Source organism: Neovison vison, chromosome 3 (genome assembly GCF_020171115.1).
Source record: "Neovison vison isolate M4711 chromosome 3, ASM_NN_V1, whole genome shotgun sequence".
Classification (NCBI taxonomy): Eukaryota; Metazoa; Chordata; class Mammalia; order Carnivora; family Mustelidae; genus Neogale; species Neogale vison.
In genome coordinates this window covers 234,033,715-234,041,565 of record NC_058093.1, presented here as the reverse complement: position 1 = coordinate 234,041,565, position 7,851 = coordinate 234,033,715, and positions in this window count along the sequence as shown.

Here is a 7,851-nt window from a genome sequence, read left to right as displayed (position 1 = left end):
GGGCAAAAGGCCCTTCAGTATGAATACATGCTCAATTGAAATAAGATGACTCGGAGAGAAATTTCTGTCTCAAAAATTAATAAAAACGTATGGTCACTTACCATAAGTAATTCAATATAGTTGGAGGTATTTCCAACTGCTGGAGTTAAATATTTTTAATCAGGCGCTAGGGGCAGTCCTAACTGCTTTTACAGTCGGGCTTGCGCACTAGGCTGAAGGCACCACGCCCCCTTCTCTCAGGTGTTCTGTGTTCCTGCAGGAATCAGGCTTTTCACCCTATGCATAGAATCCTTGAGTGCAAAAGGGCGTATTTTTACCTTTTAAAATGACTCACGAGCTCAGAGTGAATAAAGGCTAGGTTGCGTTTTGGGAATCCTAATATCTGTGTAGTAGTAACTTACTGTTTTAATTTGCAATTCCTTAATGACGTATGAGGTTGCTTTTCCTATTTGCTATCTATAGATTATAATTGGTGAGATATCTACTCAGATCTTTAGCCCATTTTTAAAATTTGGGTTGTTCATGGTTTGTTTGTTTGTTTGTTCTATTTTAAAAAGTTTTATTTAGGTAGCCTTTATATCCCACGTGGGGCTGAAACTCACAACCCCAAGATCAAAAGTTGCATGCTCTTCTAAGTCAGCCAGGTGTCCCTGGGTTGATCGTTTTCTTACCGTTGAGTCGTGTTTTTTTTTTTGTTTGTTTGTTTCGGTTTTGTTTTTTTTTTAAGATTTTATTTATTTGACAGATCGCAAGTAGGCAGAAGCAGGCAGGGAGAGACGGGGAAGCAGGCTCCCTGTTGAGCAGAGAGCCTGATGCGGTGCTGGATCCCAGGACCCTGACCAGAAGGCAGAGGCTTTAACCCACTGAGTCACCCAGGCGCCCCTCTTATTGTTGAGTTTTAAGGGTTCTTTGCATATCTTTGATAGTAGTTTTTTTTTAATCAGATATATGTTTTATAAATATTTGTTCCCAGTCTGTGATTTGTCTTTTCATTCTCTTGACCATCACCTCTCTGTTAAGACAAAGTACTTTCAGTAATAATCCTGAAATAAAATAACTAGTAATAGCCAGAAAAGGAACAGAAAATATTATCTTATTAAACTTTAAACTTCATCTAAATATGGTGCTAGTTTGTGGTCCATTAGAAAAAAAATAAAGATGCCAGTAAATTTTTTAATTAAAAATAAAACCAGTATTACAGTACAAAGGGTAAGAGATGAATACTTTTTAAATTACAAAAAATGTATTTTAAGAACTTTTATCCTACATATTGGATTGGTAAAGAAATGAATGATACAGTTTCTACAAGTTTGTCAGTGACTCAGAACTGATCATCTTGGGCGCCTGGGTGGCTCAGTGTGGGTTAAGCCTCTGCCTTCAACTCAGGTCATGGTTTCAGGGTCCTGGGATCGAGTCCCACATCAGGCTCTCTGCTCAGCGGGGAACCTGCTTCCTCCTCTCTCTCTCTCTCTCTGTGCCTGCCTCTCTGCCTAACTTGTGATCTCTGTCAAATAAATACATAAATTCTTTTAAAAAAACTGATCATCTTTGCATATTTGTGTTCCATAGGCAATATAAACAGGTTTGTCAATTGCTGCAGCACAGCTGTGAAAAGACATGGAGGAAATATAAATTCATACTATTACGTGGAATAAGCGATTCTTAAAAGGCTCCATACTGTGATTCCAACTACATGACATTCTGGAAAAGATGAAACTGAGGACAATGAAAAGATCATTGGTTTCCAGGATTTGGAAGGGCAGGAGGAATAGGTGGAGCAGAGGGGATTTTTTAAGGCAGTGAAACTACTGTATGATACTGTAGTGGCCCATATATCATTACACATTTATTAAAACTCAGAATGTACAACAGTCAGGGCAACCTAACAATAAAGCTATGGACTTGGGGTGATAGTGATGTGTCAATGTAGTTATGTCAGTTGTAACAAGGTACCACGGTGGTGTGCGATGTTGACAGTGTGGAGGCTGTGCATGTGTGGGATAGAGGGTAAAGGAGAACTCTCTGTATATCCCACTCAATTTTGCTTGGAAACTAAAACTGCTCTAAAAAATAAAGTTAAAGGGGTGCGTGGGTGGCTCAGTGGGTTCAAGTCTCTGCCTTCTGCTCAGGTCATGATCCCAGGGTCCTGGGATCGAGCCCCACATCAGGCTCTCTGCTCAGCGGGAAGCCTGCTTCCCCCCCAACCCTCTCTGCCTGTCTCTCTTCCTACTTGTGATCTCTGTCTGTCAAATAAATAAATAAAAACTTTTTCAGGGGCGCCTGGGTGGCTCAGTGGGTTAAGCTGCTGCCTTCGGCTCAGGTCATGATCTCAGGGTCCTGGGATCGAGTCCCGCATTGGGCTCTCTGCTCAGCAGGGAGCCTGCTTCCCTCTCTCTCTCTCTGCCTGCCTCTCCATCTACTTGTGATTTCTCTCTGTCAAATAAATAAATAAAATCTTTAAAAAAAAAAAACTTTTTCAAAAACCTCTAAATAAATAAATAAATAAATAAAGTTTACCCCCCAAAAGAAGAAAGAAATGGAGAGGATGTAAAAATTGACCTGTTCTTGGTGTCAGACATGCTAGATATATCATGGTATCTAACACACTTAAAGTAATGGCTAGCACACAGTAAAACCTATACAAATGCCTGCTGTTATACTGTTTAATACATTTGAAATATTTTTAAATTAAAACCACAGCTAGGTATGCTTGGGTGGCTCAGTCATTAAGTGTCTGCCTTCAGTTCAGGTCATGATCTCCAGGTCCTGGGTTGGAGCCTCTCACTCCTTGCTCAGCAGGGAGTCTGCTTCTCCCTTTGCATCTCACTCTGCTCCTGCTCGCTCTCTCTCTCTCTCACTCTCTCTCTCAAATATATAAATAAGACAGGTCATGCTCCTGGGGTCCTGGGATCAAGTCCCGCATCAGGCTCCCTGCTCACTGGGAGTCTGCTTTTCCCTCGCCCTCTGCCTGTCACTCCCCCTGCTTGTGGTTTCTTTCTTTTAAATAAATAAAATCTTTAAAAACAAAACAAAACAGGGATGGCTGGGTGGCTCAGTCGGTTGGGCCACTGCCTTCAGCTCAGGTCATGATCCTGGGGTCCTGGGATCGAGTCCCGCATTGTGCTCCTTGTCCAGCGGAGAGCCTGCCTATCTCTCTGCCTCTGCCTGCCACTCTGCCTGCATGTGCTCTCTCTGACAAATAAATAAATAAATAAATCTTTAAAAAACAAAACATAACTGGCTTCAGCACACAGTTAGCCCTGGGGCATCCTGGCCTTAGGTGGTGAGAGAGAAGAGGAAAAACCAGCGAAAGAGAATGAGAAAGAACAGCCAATGAGATGGAAAGGAAAGGAAACAGTGATGCTCTGGAATCCAGATAAAGGCTATGGTTCCAAGAAGGTGAGAATAATCAATTGCGTATTCATAAAGTGCTAGTGAGAGGTTAAGGAAGATGATGAGAAATGGCCATCAGGTTAACAGCATGAAGGTCGCTGAGGACCTTGACAACATTTCAGTAGGGGAGTGGTCAAGAGGGGATGGGAGGAAATAAAGGTGAAGACGGTAGAAATAGAGCTTTCCTTTGCTGCAGAGCAGTGGTTCTCAAGTGGGGAGGACTTTGCGTCTAGGGTACAATTTGCTAATGTCTGCAGATCTTTTTTTGGGGGGGGTGCAACTGGCATGGAAGGAGAAAAGTTGATAATTTCTTAAAGAAAGAGTATTAAAATACACCTGTGCAGCTGGCAAACTCACAGAAAGAGTGCACAAAACAAAATATTTATAGAGAAAAAGAAAGAAGTAAAGGAGAATCGTCTTTAGAAGTTTATTATTTTTAACAATCCTTTTTTTTTTAAGATTTTATTTATTTACTTGACAGAGAGAGAACAGAGCACAAGTAGGAGGAGCAGCAGGCAGAGGGAGAAGGAGAAGCAGGCTCCTGGCCGAGCCAGAAGCCAGATGTGGGGCTCGATCCCAGGACCCCCGGATCACGACCCAAGTGGAAGGCAGATGCTTAACAGCCACCCATGCACACCTACAATCCTTTTTAAAATGAGCCCAAAGTAAGATAGATTCATGGTCAAGTTCCATTAACCTAATAAAAGTCAGAATATACTGGGGTACCTGGGTGGTGCAGAATATACTGGGGTACATGGGATGTTTGCAGTCACTGGAAACATCCAGTGAAACTGGATGTTTCACCACCCAACAGTTTCACCACCAGTTGGGTGGTGAAACATCCCAACTCTTGGCTTCGGCTTGGTGATCTTGGGGTTGTGGGATCGGCCCCACATCAGGCTCCACTCTCAGCGAGGAGTCTGCTTGGGATCCTCTCTCCCTCTCCCCCTCTTCATCCCCTGCACTTAGTGGATGCTTTCTCTCTCTCTCTCTCAACTAACTAAATCTTTTAAAAAAAGAGTCAGATCACACTGATTTTAATATTATTAAAGAACACATATAACGTTAAACTTACTTGGGACACTCAAGAGACCCAAGGGGACCAGGCCTCCTCTTTCTTATGGAATCATCTTCTAAAGTGATAATTTTGGAACTGGAGGGGACTTTAGAAGTCATCTCAATTTTTTTTAAAGATTTTATTTATTTATTTGACAGAGAGCGATGACAAGTAGGCAGAGAGGCAGGCAGAGAGAGGGGGGGAAGCAGGCTCCCCCCTAAGCAGGGAGCCCAATGTGGGGGTTGATCCCAGAACCCTGAGATCATGACCTGAGCCGAAGGCAGAGGCTTAACCCATGAGCCACCCAGGCGCCTCTAGTCATCTCACTTTTTTTTTTTTTAAAGATTTTTAAAATTTATTTATTTGTCAGAGAGAGAGGAAGAGAGAGCGAGCACAGGCAGACAGAGAGGCAGGCAGAGGCAGAGGGAGAAGCAGGCTCCCTGCCGAGCAAGGAGCCCGATGTGGGACTCGATCCCAGGACGCTGGGATCATGACCTGAGCCGAAGGCAGCTGCTTAACCAACTGAGCCACCCAGGCATCCCTCATCTCACTTTTAAACTCCATTTTTTTGGTGAGGAAACTGAGGCTCTGGGATGCTAGTTGATGTGAACAGTTACACAGCTGACCCTGAACTTTGAGGTAAGCCATTTAGATGCTGAAAGATGTGGATACCACGGATAAGGGGAGTGTCGAATCAGATACATTAGAGGGACAATTTATAAATGTTAATGTTCTGCTCCACTTAATTTCATTTCTAAATGTTCAGCAGTCCAAGAACGAAAATCTTTCCCAGCTGCATTACACATTTTTCTTAGATCTGTCTTTTGTACAAGGGGAAAAACACAACACTTGTAAATTGCTCTAAGGGAAACATTACTTAACATCCCTTAAGTGTCTCCTGGCAGTGACAGCCTTCCTTTCAAGTGGAAAAGTAACTTCAGGTCAAAGAATCTGGAGGGAATACATAGCACCCTCTTTCCAAATGATTTTCCCCTTTTCAGTAAAAGTGCCTGGCAAGGGAATATTCTGGGGTTCTAAAGTATCCACCTTATTTATGAAATGGTCAGAAAAGGGCGCCTGGGTGGCTCAGTGGGTTAAGCTGCTGCCTTCGGCTCAGGTCATGATCTCAGGGTCCTGGGATCGAGTCCCGCATCGGGCTCTCTGCTCAGCAGGGAGCCTGCTTCCTCCTCTCTCTCCCTCTGCCTGCCTCTCTGCCTACTTGTGATCTCTCTCTGTCAAAATAAATAAATAATCTTTAAAAAAAAAATCAAAAAAAAAAAAAAAGAAAAGAAATGGTCAGAAAAGTAAGGCTGGGGGTGCCTGGGCGGCTCAGTAGGTTAAAGCCTCTGCCTTCGGCTCAAGTCATGATCCCAGGGTCCTGGGATCGAGCCCCGGATCGGGCTCTCTGCTCCGTGGGGAGCCTGCTTCCTCTTCTCTCTCTGCCTACTTGTGATCTCTGTCTATCAAATAAATAAATAAAATCTTAAAAAAAAGAAAAGAAAAGAAAAGTAAGGCTGGAACAAGGAACTCATTCAAACACAAATGCAAAATCAAGAGAGCTTGCCCCAGTCAGCGTTCAACTGCCATAAAATAAAGTTTCCTGTCGATTTCAATATTATTAACAACCCCCTCCAAGAACTTCCTCTCTCTGACTCCCAAGCTTTATTGATCAACCTTTCATTCTCACCAACTGTAGACTGATTCCCTGCTGATTCCTTCCATCTTCCTGATTCAAAATGCTGATTTGTCTCAGAGATCAGATTCTACTTGCCAATTCCACTACATGTCTTCACTTCTATTTCTGATCTCTCACGTGTATTTGTACTTGCTGCTGGATTTCACCCAGGCCATCAGCTGCTCTCTCAAATTCAGTGTTCTTGGAATTAAACTCATGTCCCGCTTCTCTTCCAAAGGACTCCAAGCCCAAGTCCTCAGGACAATCCCAGTTTATGTCCCCTGTCCCAAAAGAATTAACCATAGCATGCTCTTTTACCACCCAAATTTGGATGATAAGTTATATAGTCACTCAACCTATTTTCATGAAAGGCACTGCTATTTTTCAAGTCAGTTAGACTCAAAACCTCAACATAACCTTTAGCTGTTTAAATCCAGTGTAGTAGAATCCTCTTTTAGAATGTCCTTCAAGGGGCACCTGGGTGGCTCAGTGGGTTAAGTCTCTGCCTTTGGCTCAGGTCATATTCTCAGGGTCCCGGGATCGGACCCTGACTTGGCCTCTCTGCTTGGCAGGGAGTCTGCTTCCCCCTCTCTCTCTGCCTGCCTCTTTGCTTAACTTGTGATCTCTCTCTCCATCAAATAAATAAATAAAATCTTTAAAAAAGTAAAAAGACGGGCGCCTGGGTGGCTCAGTGGGTTAAGCCGCTGCCTTCGGCTCAGGTCATGATCTCAGGGTCCTGGGATTGAGTCCCGCATCGGGTTCTCTGCTCAGCAGGGAGCCTGCTTCCCTCTCTCTCTCTCTGCCTGCCTCTCCATCTACTTGTGATTTCTCTCTGTCAAATAAATAAATAAAAAATCTTTAAAAAAAATAATAAAAATAAAAAAATAAAAATAAAAAAGTAAAAAAGAATGTCCTTCAAATCTTTCCTTATTCTTGCATTCCCAACTAAAACCTTACATCAGGACCATTAATAAAGCTTCTTACTCCCTGATATCTCTCTCCCATCTTCTTACCCTCCAATTCATGTAGTATAATGTAATTAACTCAATCTTATACAAATCCTGACTTCATCCTCTCATCACTCTGCTTAAAAATTTAAATGGATAATTCACTGAATGTTTACGTTATTTACTGTGTGAGAAGCAGTCAGTTTTGGCCCTCAGAAAGCTTCATTCATTCAATATATGTTTGAGTGCCTACTGTATGCACCTCACCTCTGTAGGCATTGGAGCACAGTGATGATAGGCATGGCCCATGACCATGTAAAAAAGCTTCAATAGCAATATAAGACAACCAGATAATGGCTTAAAGAGAAGTCTTAAGAGGACATGTGATGAAATGGAAAATGAGTGATTTTTTTTTAAAGCAACCAAGGAACACCTGGGTGCCTCAGTAGGTTAAATGGCTGCCTTTGGCTCAGGTCATGATCCCAGGGTTCTGGAATCGAGTCCCACATCGGACTCCTTGCTCAGCGGGGAGCCTTCTTCTTTCTCTGCCTCTGCCTGCCACTCTGCCCGCTTTTACTCTCTCTCTCTCTCTCTCTCTGACAAATAAATAAATAAATAAAATCTTTTAAAAAATTAATGTAACATGCTAGGGGCGCCTGGGTGGCTCAGTGGGTTAAAGCCTCTGCCTTCGGCTCGGGTCGTGATCCCAGGTTCCTGGGATCGAGCCCCACGTCGGGCTCTCTGCTCAGCAGGGAGCCTGCTTCCCTTCCTTTCTCTGT